Source organism: Hylobates moloch, unplaced genomic scaffold, assembly GCF_009828535.3.
Source record: "Hylobates moloch isolate HMO894 unplaced genomic scaffold, HMol_V3 SCAFFOLD_3, whole genome shotgun sequence".
In the NCBI taxonomy this organism is placed as follows: domain Eukaryota; kingdom Metazoa; phylum Chordata; class Mammalia; order Primates; family Hylobatidae; genus Hylobates; species Hylobates moloch.
In genome coordinates, this window is record NW_026652278.1 from 29,688,368 (window position 1) to 29,706,035 (window position 17,668).

At 43.0% G+C, this 17,668-nt stretch overlaps 1 protein-coding gene across 4 annotated transcripts in view; it reads left to right on the top strand.

Annotated features, from left to right (window-relative positions):
- STN1 (STN1 subunit of CST complex) overlaps nucleotides 1-17,204 on the top strand; it is a 64,669-nt gene extending 47,465 nt beyond the window's left edge. The window contains exons 11-13 of one of the 4 annotated variants that reach the window (XR_009212711.1): nucleotides 739-1,030; nucleotides 15,740-15,798; nucleotides 17,054-17,204. The gene's annotated coding sequence lies outside the window, so the exon portion shown is untranslated. Of the gene's footprint in view, nucleotides 1-738; nucleotides 1,288-15,739; nucleotides 15,799-17,053 lie in introns of those variants that run through there. The other 3 variants (XR_009212712.1, XR_004252399.2, XM_032178482.2) reach the window with 3 other exon arrangements.
- Nucleotides 17,205-17,668: the final 464 nt, after the last annotated feature.

Genomic DNA, 17,668 nt, shown 5'->3' on the forward strand with positions numbered 1-17,668 from the left:
ATGTGCTTGTTTATGTGTATGTTTGTAGGGTGTGTGTGCATGTAAGGCAGCACTGCAGAAGAACCCGGCCACAGTGATGGCCTCTTCAAATAGGGAACCTGGGAGCAGGAATGGGTGAGAGACTTGTTGCAATGTTTTATAATTTTTTTAAATGTAAAATGTAATAACTTTACAAATAAAAAAGGATTGGGGAATTCACATAAAAATCCAGGTATCTGGCTATTCTTGACAATGCAGAAGCTCTAGCAGGACTGGGAACATTTCGTCTGGAAATGGGTTGGGGGAGGTCAGCATTAAAGGATTTTCAGCTGAGAGGGGGCATCAGGTTTGTATTTTAGAAAGTATTTTAGCAGCAGAGTGGAGGAGCACTGCTTGAGGGCGATGTCAGGGGCGGGTAGACCGGAGAGACGCATCTGCTGCCGTCATCCAGGGAGGGGTGGGGAGGGCCCGAACCAGACAGTGGCAGGGGACATTAGTGTAAGAGAACCAACAGGTAGGTAACCAATTTGGGGGAGAGTGGAAAAGGTCAGGTGAACTGCCAGGTTCTGCAAGGCAGACCACAGTAAGGGCTACAGGATTTTTAAATTAATGGGAGGGGAAAAGGGGGCTCAGGAGATTTCTGGGGGTCTGAACTGGTGACAGCAGAAATGCTAAAGGAATACATCTCCTGAAATGTAAGGGAAAACCCACAGAGAAAATGGGCTTTCATGAGTAATTGGCTCCTCTACCCCTTTCCAGGCTCCGAGAGTGTTTCACCCGTTTACCAGAGAAAATGGCCTCCGGAGACTGCAACATGAGAGAACTGGAATTTCAGACAGACATTGAATGCATGTGGCTTAAAAGACAAAGAAGCACCAAGTGAAAAGTAGTCGAAATCATATTCCTTCAGGGAATGAATTTTCTTGGATCTGTGTTCATCCTTTATGGCTTTATTAGTCATTGCGAAAGCCCTTTTGGGGTTGCAAAGCTGCCAGCAGGGTGCTGTTCCTGGAGGATTACCTTGAGTAACAAGCCCCCAGAAGCAGCCCAGGTGAGCATGTCAGCAGGGAGGCTGTCCTGGCAACACTGCTGTCCAAGGGGAGAGGCCAACGCCCTACCCCTGAGGTTTGAGGCCAGAGGAAAAGAACCAACCTGGAGATTCTGCAATTCTATTTTCTCTTAAGGTTGCTTTGGCTGTTTAGGGTTTTTCATGAAGGACAGAAACAGGTCCATTCATTGACGGCAGAAAGAAGTTTTTACTGCCCCTGCACTCGACAATATTTAATTACATTTGCCACTTGAATCGGAGTTGAAAATATCTTCCTTTTTTTCTGTTTGAGAGTCTTGCTGTGCATCCCCCAGGCTGGCTGGAGTGCAGTGGCATGATCTCGGCTCACTGCAACCTCCGCCTCCTGGCTCCTGGGTTCAAGCTATTCTCCTGCCTCACCCTCCTGAGTAGCTAGGCCTACAGGAGCACACCACCATGTCCAGCTAGTTTTTGTAGAAATGGGGTTTCATCATGTTGGCCAGGCTGGTCTCAAACTACTGACCTCAAGTGATCTGCCCACCTCAGCCTCCCAAAGTGCTGGGATTATAGGCATGAGCCACCACACCCAGCTGAAAATATCTTCCCTTTGAGACTTGGTGGCCAGCTGTTGATTTCATACTGGCGTGGCCTCAGACAATCTATGATGTAAGAAAGATAGTTAAAGTAAAATCAACCCAGTATTAATTACTTAATAATAACTAATGAACAGTTATGCACCAATAACTCAGCAAATTTAAATCTACACATAAGCCAAACTGAGTAGATACTATCGTCATTCCCAATTTACAGGTGAAGAAATAGAAGCTGAGAAACTAACTTTCCCAGGGGCATATATTTAGTAAACTGGAAAACCCAGGCTTCTACCCCGTGAGTTCAACCACTAGGCTTTAATTGCTTTCAGGATCAGAGAAGTCTGTTCTCTGGTAGCTTTAAACTATGAACCCAATACAAAGTGTCTTCAAATTGGGTTGATATATAAACGTTATTTTTGCCGCAGTTGAGGCTGCACCGAGGACACACTTCTGGTGATGAATGGCATATGAGGGCGCTGGGCTGAGTGGGTGGGGTGACATCACATCACACCCATGACAAAGAGGGAGCAGGTATTTACTGAAGATGCGGGAGCCCTGGGTCAGGGCAGTAAGCATTCCTACATAAACAACTGTGCAGTCCCACAGGGAGACCAAGAGAATGATGCAGTAGCCTCTGAGGAGTTTTATTTGGTTCATACAGTGTTGATCTTCCTAGGCTTTATTTTTTTAATATTAAAAAATAGTTGATTTTAATTATGAAATATTTCAAATACACAGAAAATAATAAAGCAGATACCTAGTATCACTGAGATGAAACAGCTGTTAATATTTTCCCCTGGCTGGGCGAGGTGGCTCACACCTGTAATCCCAGCACTTTGGGAGGCCAAAGCAGGAGGATTGCTGGAGCCCAGGAGTTCGAGACCAACATGGGCAACATAGTGATAACTCATCTTTACTAAAAATTTAAAAAAATAGCCAGGCGTGGTGGCATGGTCCTGTAGTCCCAGCTACTTGGGAGGCTGAAGTGGGAGGATCACTTGAGCCTGGGAGGTCAAGGCTGTAGTGAGCTATAACTGTGCCACTGCACTCCAGCCTGTGCAACAGAGCAAGACCCTGTCTCAAAAAAAAAAAAAAGAAAGAAAGAAAGAAATCCGCCTATATGCTTCAGCCCTCTATCTCTTTGAAGAAACATGTTAGAAATACACATAAGGCCAACCCTGTTCCTTTCCTGTCTCTGCCCCTAGAGGTAATAACTATCATGTGTATCATTCCCATGCAGATATTTTTTCTTTTTTATTGTGGCATAACTTACAAGTGGTAAGTTGTACAAATTTTAATGATACAGTTTGATGAATTTTTGCTTATGCTATACCTGGATGATGAATTTTTATATGTGTATACACCTAAAACAAAGTAGAGGTCAAGATATTGAACATGTCCAGCACCACCTCAGAGAGCTCCTTTGCTTCACATTATTTCAAAAATAAGCAGATGGAGGTGCCAACATTTGAAAGTTTTAAAATCTAGAGATTTAATATAAAAATTCAAATTTCTGGCTTCAAGTGAAGTTTTGGAAAATATGACCACATTAAGCTCACATTCTAGCATGGGGACAGAGTGGCAACTGCCCACTGTAGACACGGCGTGAGTGCCGCAATTTGCCTATTATGCCGGCCACACCCTGTGGGTATATCCAGCCCATTGCATTCACTTGCAGAACCTGAAAGGTGCCACTCTATTTGTAAAATTTCGAAAGTGCCACAAATAGAAATGTAGAGAACAATTACCTTAGCTATCTTTAGGAAGGCAGAGTTTGAGAAAAAGTGTCCTCCTCCCCACCTGCTAATGACTTAGGAAGCTGCTGACAATGTCATAAAATAAAAAGGAATCAGATTCTCTAGGTCCATGCTACTCAAAGTGTGGTCCTCGAATCAGCAGCATCAGCAGCATCCAGGAGCTTGTTAGAAATGCAGAAAGCTCAGTGCCTTCCCACACACATGTATGAGTTTGCTAGGGCTGCCATAACTAAGTATCACACACTGGGTGGCTTACACAACAGAAAGGTATTTTCTCACAGTTCTGGAGGCCAGAAGTCCAAGATCAAGGTGTCAGCAGGGTTTGTTTCTTCTGAGGCCTCTCTCCTGGGCTTGTAGATGGCTACCTTCTCCCTATGTCTTCACATGGTCTTCCCTCTGTATCTGTCCTCATCTCCTCTTTTTTTGTTTTTTGAGATGGAGTCTCGCTCTCGTCACTCAGGCTGAAGTGCAGTGGCGCGATCTCAGCTCACTGCAACCTCTGCCTCCCGGGTTCAAACGATTCTCCTGCCTCAGCCTCCTGAGTAGCTGGGATTACAGGCGCCCGCCACCACACCCGGCTAATTTTTGTACTTTTAGTAGAGATAGGGTTTCGTCATGTTGGCCAGGCTGGTCTTGAACTCCTGACCTCAGGTGATCCACCCGCCTCGGCCTCCCAAAGTGCTGGGATTACAGCCGTGAGCCACCACGCCAAGCCTCATCTCCTATTCTTATAAGCACACCAGTCCTATTGGATTAGGACCCACTCTTATGACCTCATTTAACCTTAATTACCTCTTTAAGGATCCTGTCTCCAAATACAGTCACATTATGAGGTGGGGGATTATGATTTCAACATATGAATTTTGAGGGGTATGACCAGGCACGGTGGCTCATGTCTGAAATCCCAGCACTTTGGGAGGCCAAGGCGGGCAGATCGCTTGAGCTCAGGAGGTCAAGACCAGCCTGGGCAACATGGCAAAACCCCATCTTTACAAAAATACAAAAAATTAACTGGGCATGGTGGCGTGCGTCTATGGTCCCAGCTACTCAGGAGGCTGAGGTGGCAGAATTGCTTGAGCCCAGGAGGTGGAGGTTGCAGTGAGCCGAGATCCTGCCACTGCACTCCAGCCTGGGTAACAGAGCCAGATCCTGTCTCAAAAAAAAAAAAAAAAGAAAAAGAAAAATGAGGGGTAAACACAGTTTGGCCCATGACACCTACTATATCAGGATTTATATTTTAACAAGACCCCCAAGGGACTTGTGTGCACATTAAAGTTGGAGAAGGGCCAGGCACTGTGGCTTATGCCTGGAATCCCAGGCCTCCCTTTGGGAGGCCAAGACAGAAGGATCGCTTGATCCCAGAAGTTCAAGACCAGCCAGGGCAACATAGTGAGACCCCATTTCTAAAAGAAAAAAAAAATTAGCTATGTGTAGTCGTGCATGCCTGTGGTCCCAGCTACTCAGGAGACTGAGGCAGGATAATCACTTGAGCCCAGGAAGCCGAGGCTACAGCACACCGAGATCGTACCACGGCACTCCAGCCTAGGTGAAAGAGGAAGACCCTGTCTCAAAAAATGAACAAACAAAAAGTTGGAGAAGCTTGGTCCAGGTCTGCTCCCTGGTGAATAAAACACTAGTGGGTCCGACTAGGATTGGGGAGGAGAGAAAGGAGAGGCTGCAATGATTTATTTAGATGAACTTTCTCTCCAATCCATAGGTCTGAGAGGGTGGAAATACTGGGAAACTTGAGGCCAATTTCCTCCTGAGTGGGAGTCCCTGCTTCTTGTTGCGGAGCAGGGACCCTCTGCACTTTGGGGCATGTGAGCAGGTTAACAGGTACAGATTGATGAACCAAGTGGATATGAATCAGCCCATAGGAGCTAAGAGGAGCCTCCTTCTGAAAATAGGTTGGAATGCTGGAAATGTGGCAGCTTTTAGCAAAAAGCTCATTTTTACCTAATCACCATCTGTAGATTTCCTCTTTTAAGGTGCAAAGCAAGTCTCTTGGATTTCCTGGAATGGGGATCAGGAAGATACTACCCTGCATTCCTCTTCACTCTTCACAAGCCCATTTTCCACCTCTGTCATAGGCCTGATGCTATGGCGACAGTTGCCATAGAGATACTCCTATGCCTGGTTGATGCTAATCCATACCCATAATGGTCAATCATATGGTTTAAACTAGAGATTTTCAAGCCGTGTCTCATAAAACTGTAAGGTGCTTCCAGGGTTTCACAAACATTTTATTCAAATAGCAATTAAATATATGTGTCTTGATGTGTTGCCCAGGCTGGAATGCAGTGGCTATTCACAAGCACTAACATAGCACACTATAGCCTTGTACTCTGGGGCTCAAGCAATCCTCCTACCCCAACCTACCAAGTAGCCAGGGACTACAGGTGTGTGCCACCATGCCCAGTACAACTAAAAACATTTTAAATTTATTTTTAAATGACAAAGAATGTAAACAACATCAAACCATATTTAATATAGTATTTGAACTAAAATGTGAATACCCAAATTTTGGTCTAACAGGGTAGAGTGATTTGTAGAAGGCTAACCCCTCCTACAGATCATAATTACAAACTCTGGACAAGGTGAAAATAAAAACCTGTTTGATGCCACTGGACAATGACCAGACTAAAGGAAGGGGACTTGTTCCTTGAAAGAAGGAAGACACTCTGGGTGAGATCTACACTTGTATGACTTTCCCCTAAGGGCAGCCATTCTTGAACTTTAGTGTTTATTAGAATCCAAGAGGAAGATAACAGAATCCAGTCTCTACAACACATCATTTACAATGTTCACTATATAAAAATTATTAGATATGTGAAGAAAGAAATGTGACCCATAATCAAGAGATATACTAGTCAATAGAAACAGACTCACAGACAACTCAGATGTCATAACTGGCAGAGAAGGGCTTTAAAATACCTTTGATAAATGTGTTAAAGAGTCTTTGGAAAAGATACATATACTGGGTAAAGAGATGGGAAATTTAGAAGAGATCAGGAAACTGTAAAAAAAAGAACTATATGGAAATCCTAGAACTGAAAAACATACTATCTGAAAAGTGAATCTCCTGCTTCACATCTTCACTGCCATTCCAACCTTCTGCCCTGGAGTTAAACATCTATAGTAGTCTTTGGTTATAAATGATAAAGATCTTACTCTAGCTTATGCCAAGGTGGTAAGGTGTAGGAGAGAATACCTAATGAAACCGTGGGGAGGGACAGAGTGGCACTGGTTTAGGGTCAATTGGCCCTAGGAATCCAAATGCTGGGAAGATGCTCTTGTTTCTCTCTTCCTGCCTCTGAGATTTGGCTGTATCCTCTCTCACTGTGAACATTATCCTCTGTGTGGTCAGAGAGATGGCTGGGGTCACCTCTGGGCTCATAGCTTCACAGCTCTGAGAGGAAAGAGGTTCTCTTCCCACAGCACCAGTTAGAAAAGTCCCAAGGAGGGTGTCCGATTAGTCCAGTATGTGTTATATTCTCTCTATGGACCAATCACAATTGCCAGGGGTGGGAGTATTATTACTATTATTATTATTATTTGAGGCAGGGTCTCACTCTGTCACCCAGGCTGGAGTGCGGTGGCATGATCTTGGCTCACGGCAATGTCCACCTCCTGGGCTCAAGTGATCCTCCCACCTCAGTCTTCCGAGTAGCTGGGACCACAGGCGCACGCCACTGTGCCTGGATAATTTTTGTATTTTGTGTGTGTGTGTGTGGAGACAGGGTTTCAACGTGTTGCCCAGGCTGGTCTGGAGCTCTTGGCCTCAAGCAATTCACCTGCCTCGGCCTCCCAAAATGAGCCACTGTGTCTGGACTGAGGTGGGGGTATTATTAATGGCTTGGATCAAATGCCCAACCCCAACCAATCACTATGGTCAGGGAGACAGTTCCTATTTGGTAGGGGGACAATTCTTCAAAAGGAGAGAGTAGCCTATACGTGGTAAATGGGAGAACTACAGCCAAACATGTGCCTGCTGCTCCATTAGCAGTAAGTGGGAATCCTTCCACGTTATTTGTATATGTATTAAATAGTGTCTACCTGTGGGATCCCATCAAAGCAATCCCATGTCAATGATTTGGTTGCAAGTAATTTTGTGGGGCTATGATGTAAAGAAGCATGGTGAGGGATAGAGAAGTGAGACAGGAAAGGAGAGATCCAGTGAAGGTTAGCACTTTAGGCAACCGGGGCTCAATCCCATGGTGACCCTTTGAGAGATGGTAGAGAAGAAACCTCAGAATTGTCCTGCCAAAGGACAAAGAAGTTGGGAAATGTATGCACCAACTCATCCCTCACGGTTGTGGGTTGCTCCTGAGACACAGCTTCCTGAACATACTCCTACAGCCAGAGAAAACCATGATGGGGACACAGGTTCCTGAGGGCAGAGCCCCCACTGGGTAAGGAAACTCTTCTGAAGCCACAGTTCTCTGGGATGGGCTGAGGGGGAATGGGCAGGACACCACCTAATACATGTCCATAATCTCTTTACACAAACGGGATTGTGTTACATATTATTAGGTAAAAATCAGTTTTTCAAAACTAAACGTGCTTGTTTAAACATGCTATGTGTAAAACTCAAACAAGGCCAGGCATGATGGCTCACGCCTGTAATCCCAGCACTTTGGGAGGCCAAGGTGGGTAGATCGCTTGAACCCAAGGGTTCTAGACCAGTCTGAGCAACATGGCGAGACTCCGTTCCTACAAAAAATTTAAAAATTAGCCAGGCATGGTGGCACAAGCCTGTGGTCCCAGCTACTTGGGAGGCTGAGGCGGGAGGATGACCTGAGCTCAAGGAGGTCAACGCTGCAGTGAGGTGTGATTGTACCACTGCACTCCAGCCTGGATTGCAGAGCAAAGCCCTGTCTCAGAAACAAACAAACAAACAAGCAAACACCCTCAAACGACATTACCCACATCCAAAAGGGTTTTAATGCCAGATGGGAACACATGGGTGACAGTAGGACTAATGCACTCATCACATTTCAACAGTCCTGCAAGAACTAGTCTGCTTGTTACACTTCTCACTGGGGCACTATCTTACTACAGTAATTCCTCACTTAACATCATCAACAGATTCTTAGAAACTGCTACTTCAAGCAGAAGAACAAATAACAAAACCAATTTAACCATAAGCTAATTGATACAAACAGGAGTTAAGTTCCTATGGCAGAGGCCGGGTGCAGTGGCTCATGCCTGTAATCCCAGCATTTTGAGAGGCCGAGGTGGGCGGATTACATGAGGCCAGGAGTTCGAGACCAGCCTGGCCAACATGGTGAAACCACATTTCCACCAAAAAATACAAAAATTAGCCAGGCATGGTGGTGCACACCTGTAATCCCAGCTACTTGAGAGGCTGAGGAACGAGAATCACTTGAACCCAGGAGGCAGAAGTTGCAGTGAGCTGAGATTGTGCCACTGCACTCCAGCCTGGGTGACAGAGTGAGAACCTGTCTCAAAACAAAAAAAAAAAGAAAAAGAAAAGAAAAAAAGTTCCTATGGCATATTTCAGATCACAAAAATATCAGCAAGCTTCCAAATGAAGACCAAAACACTTCTAATATTAAACATTGAAATAAATGTGAGCTTTATTTTAAGAAAGATTCATAAAAACAAGTTAAGATCATTATTTACTCGAGTTTTCCAGTTCAGGGTCAAGGGTGGCCGGAGCCTGTCCGGGCAGCTCAAGGCACCAAACAAGAATCAGCCCTGGACAGGATGCCATCTCACAGCAGGGCGTACTCTCATACTTACACTCACTCAGACCGCGGCCATGACACACCAAGTCACCTCGCAGGCACATCTGTAGGATGTGAGAGGAAACGGGAGGACCTGGAGAAAACCACACAGATATGGGGAAAGATGCACACTCCACAGACAGTGGCCCTGGCCTGGAATTGATTCATTTCTTCATCAACGTTGTAACCAAATGACATTGAACGAAATGATGTTTTTTAAGGTCCTGCTGTATAGCCATTAGATATGAGTGTCTGAGTAGTTAATGTATATTAATGTAATATTGTCTTCAAGTGGCCTTAAACAATTACCCTGAAAACTAAAGATGGCTTTCTCTGGGTGAGAAATTGGACATTTAAGAAGAAAATGTAATGATGGGTATGATGAGTTTGATCAAGAACAAAATAGCAAATATCTCTACCTCGGGCCAGCTCTTCAAAATATCAGTCTCAGTGACAATAGCTTATGAAGCAATGTTCCAGAAATGCTCGTGCAAAGCCACTCAAAGAGAAGAGAATGATGATATTGAATTGTTCCACCTTTTTTTTTCTTATTGCCTGGCCTCTGTGAACCTCTGTGTAAGTCACTTTTCATGGCAATAAAAATTACCCAAGTCCTCAATGTTTTGTGTAGTAAAATATGCAAATTAGTTTTATACACGCTGCCAAGTTGCAGTGCCATTTTAGACTAAACACAATGGAGCATCGAAACAAGGCTTTCTGTTTCTAACCATGGAAAATGAACAGCTTAATATTTTAAAAAATATATATGTAAAGAAGCCTGGTGATGAAAATGCACTTAGAGTGCCGTGCATAAATAACACATTGCACATGAAGGAGAAGAAAATAGTACCAAGAAAAACCTTAGGAAACCTCAAACTATTATTGTTATTATTATATATATAATTTTTTTTATAGACAGGGTCTTGCTCTGTCACCCAGCCTGGAGTACATGGCACAATCATAGCTCACTGCAGCCTGGAACTCCTGGGCTCAAGTGATCCTCCTGCTTCAGCCTCCCAGGCAGCTAGGACCACAGGTGTGCACCACCATGCCCAGCCAATTTTTCTATTTTTTGTAGCGGTGAGGTCTCTCTGTGTTCCATAGGCTTGAAGCTATTATTAAGAGGACTCAATAGTCTCAGGGCAATAAGAACATTGAATGAGCATGCTGTTGTGAAAGAGCAACAAGAACCACTGCCTGATCATTCAGCCCAGAGAAGAATACGCAAATGCACAAATCTCACTGGAAATGCAAGCTCCCCGAGAGTGGGGTTCTGGTCTACCATATTCACAGAATAGGCATTTAATAGTTGTTGAGTGAATGAACGATTCCAACTTGATGATTGAAGATTCATGTTCAATCTTTACAATTCAGAAAAAGCAGAGAACAACTAGTACTTATTTTTGTAAAGAATAATAATAATAATGGCTAACATCTACTGAGGATTCCTCATGTGCCTACACTGTGTTGACCATTTGGCATGATTACCTCATGTTCACCTGGCAGTCAGCCCGTAAGGGAAGTTTTATTATCTTCATTTTATAGACAAGAGACTGAAGTTTAGAAAGTTTAAACAACTTGCCAATATAGCAGGAATTCAAACCCAGACAGTCTGAAGCCAGAGCCCACACGTTTCCCCACTCTACTCTTCTGCCACTATGCATTCACAAAAGCTATTAAGAAGATGTTTTTTCCCACACCCTGAAATGTTGGCAAAAATGTAGTGGTGATGTTCAAATGGTGAGAAAAGAAGGAGGGAGGAAAGTAAGGGAGTAGTGACTTCTCTTTAGTTGTACCTGTGCCAAGCAGGGTTAAAGCGCATTGTATAATACACACATTAAGCATTAGCCATTGTGAAAGAAGATTACATTTTAAAATGCATTGGATATGGCATTTCAATGATGCCGAGGTGCAGTCTTCACACTGCAGACCCTTCAGGTGTTTTAGGGTTATTGTAATATTAATAATATGGACAGCAAGATCCACAATTAACTTTACTTTTCAGGCCAAACCAACATGCTGGTATGGCCATTTCAAATGAGGAAAGAAATTACTATAAGAAATTATTCACTATCTGGTTTAAAAAATACCCTTTTATTAGCTAAATTTTTCTACTATTTAAATGAGTTAAATTTAAATTGAATGCTTCAGCTGATAGTTTTACAAACCGAAGCCAGCCAAAGTTGCAGTATTGAAATTTTATTGTATTAACAACTTAAGATAAAATGTTGGTGACAAAATCAAAGCTAAGTCTGGACTCCGTATTATTTTTATTTTTTTTTAATTTTCTTCTGCAGATGTTGACTTCTTTTTTTTGGAGACAGGGTCTTGCTGCGTCACCCAGGCTCGATTGCAGTGGGACCATCACGACTCACTGCACCCCCACCCCCCGGACTCAAGGGATCCTCCCAGCTCAGCCTCCCTAGTAGCTGGGACTACAGGCATGCACCACCACGCCTGGCTAATTTTTGTATTTTTTGTAAAGACGGGGCTTCACCATGTTGCCTAGGGTGGTCTTGAACTCCTGGACTCAAGCAATCCACCCACCTTGGCCTCCCAAAGTGCTGAGGTTACAGGCGTGAGCCACTGCGACCGACTGGATTCCATATTAAAAAATAATAATTCTGATTTGAAATTTTGCAAGCTATCTGACACATTATGACTCTAAGATACCCAATTTTTAAAATGGCATAATTGGATGTCTCATAAGGCAACAAAGTATATCTGAAAGGTATTTTTTCCCTAAACAATGAAGGTAAAAACTAGCAGAGGGAATCCTTCATTGACTCCCTTGAAATGGAATCAGTGTGAGAATGTGAGCAGTTGTTAGACATTATTACTAATAAAACTCTGAAAGAGAAAATTTTTATTACTATTTTTTCAAGCTTCTGTATAAGTTCAATGTCGAGTGTCAGAAGACTGCAAAGCAAGTTGCTTAAAGATTCTTGCTATTTGCAAGGACTTTTGTGGGAGTCCACTTCCTTGATGCTGTGAACCTAAAATAGAATATGGAAATTAACTGCTGACACTAACATAAAACTGACATCCATAACCACCCACTTCGGATTTCTACACTTACAAAATTGTTCCCACCAATTGATTTTATATTTTTATTAATAATAAATTATTTTAAAATTATGAATATTTCAAACACTTCGTAGTGCAGATAGCAATACAAAAAATAAGTTCTCACCACCCAGTTTTAACAATTTTAAATAATGCTAATATTTAACAGTAAATATTAACATTTTACCAAATTCAATTCCATTTTTAAAAGGACATATAATACTATAATTACAGAATTCTCCGGTTGTCCCCTCTGACCAGGGGAAAGCACTACCTTAAAGTTGGTGTTTGTCCTTCATGTCCATTTTATTTTATTTCTTTCTTTTTTTTTTTTGGAGACGGAGTCTCGCTCTGTAGCCAGGGTGGAGGGCAGTGTCGTGATCTCAGCTCACTGCAACCTCCGCCTCCCAGGTTCAAGCAATTCTCCTGCCTCAGACTCCCAAGTAGCTGGGATTACAGGCGCACGCCACCACACCCAGCTAATTTTTGTATTTTTAGTAGAGACGGAGTTTCACCATGTTGGCCAGGATGGTCTCGAACTCCTGACCTCGTGATCCACCTGCCTTGGCCTCCCAAAGTGCTAGGATTACAGGCATGAGCCACCGTGCCTGGCCAATTTTATTTCATTTTTTGAAACAGGATCTCACTATATTGCCCAGGCTGGTCTCGAATTCCAGAACTCAAGCAATCCTGAGTAGCTGGAATTACAGGTGCTCACTGCCATGCCAGCTTTTCCTGTTCATCTTAATACTTTTACCACAGATGTATGTATCCCTAAAATATTTATATTATGTATAGTATTGTTCTTTATGTTTAACATTTACATAAACGGTATACTGTCCATATCTTTCTGCAGCTTGCATTGTTTTTACTCACCAGAATCTAAGACGTTTATCCTTGCTGATTAGTTTTACTTCATTCATTCTTTTCTTTTTTATTGAGGTATCACATCCATACATTGAATACACAACTCCAGTGCCCAGCTCAAAACCTCCACCCAGATCAAGGTGGAGACCATTTCCAGCACCGTAGTCTCTGTGCCCCTCCTAGCTCATACCTCTCAGAGGCAACCACTGTCCTGACCTCTAGCACCATCAATTAATTTTGTCTGTCTTGAACTTTATATAGGTGGAATCACACGGTATGTACCCTTGAGTGTGTCTTTTATTTTTGGTACAATATTGTGTCTGTGAGCTTCATCCAGTGTGTTGCATGAAGCAGTAGTTTTGTCTTTGTCATGGGTATATAGTGTTCTGTTGTGTGAATATAACATTTGTGATATTGTGAAGTATACTTGGCCTTAGTCCTCTGTTCTTGACATAAAACTCCTAAAATATTTGGTATCTTCAAAGTGATGTGTCCTTTTGTAGGCAAATGAGTTGACTGGTGGCCAGTAACTCTGGGTAGCTTCAGGATAGGGGCTGGTCACTGGCAAGACCAAGGCAGGATTAGAGGGTTGGGACTTTCAGCCCACCCTTAACATCCAACAAGAGGAGAGGGGCAGCATGCTCATCCTCCATGCTGCTGGTCAGTGTCTACTGGGAGTCTTTCCTGCCCTCGGCCTAGGATGGGGCCTCTGCTCTGTGTTCCTGAGGCTCCCTGTATTTCTTCTGGAGCACTACTCATCAGAACTGGACAAAGCCAGGTCAGTTCCCTGCGGTATCAATCCACAAGGCCTGCAAAAACACCACTGTGATAAATAAACTGGAAGTATGATAACAGGTGGCTTGAGTTCCACACATGTACCTCTGTCTCTGTAACTAGTGAAATAATACATTGGTGCTGCAGAAATTTGGGAGGAGATCAGGAGACACTCTCTTCTCCTTACAGAATCTAGAAGTAATTAATTGGCACTTTTTTTCTTTTTCTTTTCTTTTTTTTTTTTTTGAGATGGAGTTTCGCTCTGTCACCCACACTAGAGTGAAGTGGTACGATCTTGGCTCACTGCAACCTCCGCCTCCCGGATTCAAGCAATTCTCCTGCCACAGCCTCCCAGGTGACTGGGATTACAGGCACCCACCACCATGCCCAGCTAGTTTTTGTATTTTTAGTAGAGACGGGGTTTCACCATGTTGGCCAGGCTAGTCTCGAACTCCTGAGCTCAAGTGATCTGCCCGACTCGGCCTCCTAAAAGGCTGGGATTAGAACAGACGTGAGCCACCGCAGCCGGCTTATTGGCGCTTTTTATACGGCAATGAGCAAAAGATTCAGAACTCTAAGAGTCAGATTTCATTTGAAAGGTTTTTCAATAATTATCTTTATGTCCTATTTCAGTCATTCATTCATTTAACAAACACTGAGTGAAAACTGGCTATGTGTCAGACATTGTTCTCAGCACTTGGGGGTGTGCCATGATGAGCAAACCAGGCCAACATCTCTGTACTTACAGAGTTTGCATTCTTATGTTTTAGTAAAATCATTAATTAATAATCAGACATCGTCTACATGGTTTCTGGGCTCTCCATCGACAAGATTTTTCTATTTCAATTCTAAACTTCTGAGCAGTGGCCACCCCTCATGAGTTAGGCAAGATAGACAAATGGCCAAGAGTCTTGGCCCAAAAGACAGGGATTTTTCCAAGGGTCTCCTGGCACAAAACAGTAAACAACACTCTTAAGTGGAAATATAAAATCTTTCCTCACAAACACCTCTCATCTCCAGGGAGTTTCCTTTTTTAAATTTATTTTAATTTTTAGAGATGAGATCTGTCTGTGTTGCCCAGGCTAGAGTGCAGTGGCTATTCACAGGTGCGATGATAGCACACTACAGCTTCAACCTCTTGGGCTCAAGCAATCCTCGTGCCTCAGCCTTTGGAGTAGCTGGGAGTCCAAGTGTGTGTGACTATGCCCTGCTCCAGGGAGTATTCTTGGAGTGTGCATGTGCAGGATGCTTTGTACTTGTAGACTGACCTGGACCATCAGCTCTGACCCCTGCCCCAAATAGCCCTTTAAATCAGCAGCAATCACCTCAGCTGCAAGGCCAATGTGCAAAAATGCATGGGCTAGTGCTGCTTACTTGGAAGGAATGATTCATTTTAAGTAAGTTCAAACCTATTAATATGCCTCCCAAGAAGTTAACTGTTCAGAAAACTGATTCCTCTCCCCTGCAAAAAATACAAATAAAAAATAAAAAGCAATAACTCCAAAAATGCAGGAAACATCTCACCTCCATGAAGGTAAAAACAAACAAACAAAAACCCTTAAGATATCTTTTAAAAGACTTTGAAGCTGTATTCATGTAAGTTACATCTATCTATGGTAAGCAAGTGAGTAACATTATCCAGGTGTGAAAAACCATGAAGTAAAAAACGATTCAGAAAACATTGTTTTCAGTCCATGTAATAAATGCCTTATTTTACATTGAAATTTAAGGAGAAACTCATTCTTAGATGCTAACCACACCCACCCACCCCATCCTAAGTCTTTGCATCCCCCGAAACTATAGCTCCTCCAGAAAATCTCTCCTCCATGATTCCAACTCTCCTTGGATTGGTCAGCCTAGAGGATGATAATGACTCACCAATACTGCTAATGTTTGCGTCATTGTCCCTTATTTATTCCCTTCCAGGCTCATGACTCTTGTCTTTGATATAGGAACACTGTCTGATGAAGCATCATTTCAGAATTGTAAGTCAACTTACAAGTGTGCTATTATTCACATCTGAGCACAAATTTAGGACTACTATTATTTCTTGAGTACACAGGTATTTACAAAGATCACTATTGTATAAGAACTGGTCTTGACATGAATTGGTAGCAATACATAATCCACTTTAGACTATCCAATAAAACTGTTTTAGCTTTCAAAAACAAATAAATAAATGTCTTACTTTAAGTGTACAGGAAGAGGCACACACTTAATAGAACACTTATTTCTCCCAGGCTTCATTAAATTAATGCTGAATAAATATTTAAAGAATAGTAACTTGAAGGGGCCCCAATGTGGCCCTCATTCTTAGAATTGATTCCCTAAACAAATATGTTGGTTTATGATCAAATTCACAGAACTCCAGCCCATGGTAATTGACTGGACAGGGTGGATGCATGACCCAAGCTGGGCCAATCAGATTCTTTTTCCCCAGCAAACTGGGGGAACTGAACTCCAGAGGCAGCCAGTGAGTCTTTAGGCGTGTCTGGAATTGAGAGACTCGCAGACACTTATGTGTTGTGGGGGGCTCCTGCTACATGAGTGAAGAAACGGGGAAAAGTCTGCAGTCAAACAAGTAAATCAGGCACACAGTGCTAAGCAGAGATAAGAGATGAAGAAAATTATTATTGCTCATGTTCTTGAAGATTTGATACTTCCTGGTTCTACTACTTCAAGAAGCCAGGATGTGTGTGGATTCCATGAGACACTACTATATATTGGAAATAAGCCCTCTCCCCCTTTCCAAGCTAACTTAGCTCAATTTTTAGTATTTGTAAACCAACGAGTCTTAACTAAGACATACACTGTTCATATGTTAGGAGGTAAGATCATAGCAATCTGCCTAGGGCAATACCTTGTTGATGACCATCCAAATCCCAGCCAGATTCACCCATGTAGGCAAAACCCAGCCTGCTAAGGCTTTCTGTCTCTCACCCATTGGGTAAGAAAAGAACCAACTAGGGGGATATCTTCTGCTTTAGATAGGGCAGGGCTTGAGCTGAAGCTGGACTTGAGAGTCTTGAATCTTTCACCTGAAAGAGACGTGTGGATTCAAACAGGACAAAGAACAGTAATTTCTATGCCATTTCTGAATAGAGAACTGAAAAAAAAAAGAGAGGATAAAACCAAAACCAGACTCATATTTTTGGTTATTTGTGGCTTCAGGCTATTTTTAAAGAAACTGCCTTTGAATTCCCCATGGTATTTTTCTTTTCTGTTCTTTTTGTCTTCCAGAGGCCAACTCAGGTTTTGCTGGATTCTGGAAAATCCAGGGGATTTTGAAAAAGAAAATCTGTGGTGGTTTATCACTAAAACAGAACTATACAGGCTGATCTTTTATACCCAGATGATGCTGGCAACCCCCTCCCAGCCAGGAATACACGTCAAGTTATGTTCAATTGTTGAGATAGACTGTATGAAACCATCCACACTCATTCCTGAAGGTCTTAAAACACAATGCACTAGTTTGGGGGCCAGATGTCTGGTCAGGGTTAGGGATGCAGCCTGGAGTTATGGAATAATATTGTTTTCCTCTGTGAATCTAATTATGTCCTTGGCCTCTTTGGCTGTGCAAGTTCCCAGATTTCCCTCTGGTATTCCAGGGGCATGGCCACTTGCTAAGGCTGGAATTTCAAGTGGTTCTATCAAAACCTTCTGCTGCACACGGACCCTCACCAGAATCCAGGCTAAGACAGGAGAGTGAGACTCTCAAGGGACCATGTAAAGAAGCATGTTGAGATTTCGCTGATGAACTTACTGTGCCGGGTGTCAGACAGAGGCGGCTTCCACCATCTGGTGGTTTGGCAACAGGAGGGGCCTGTTAGTATGGCTAGAATTCGTGAACAGTGG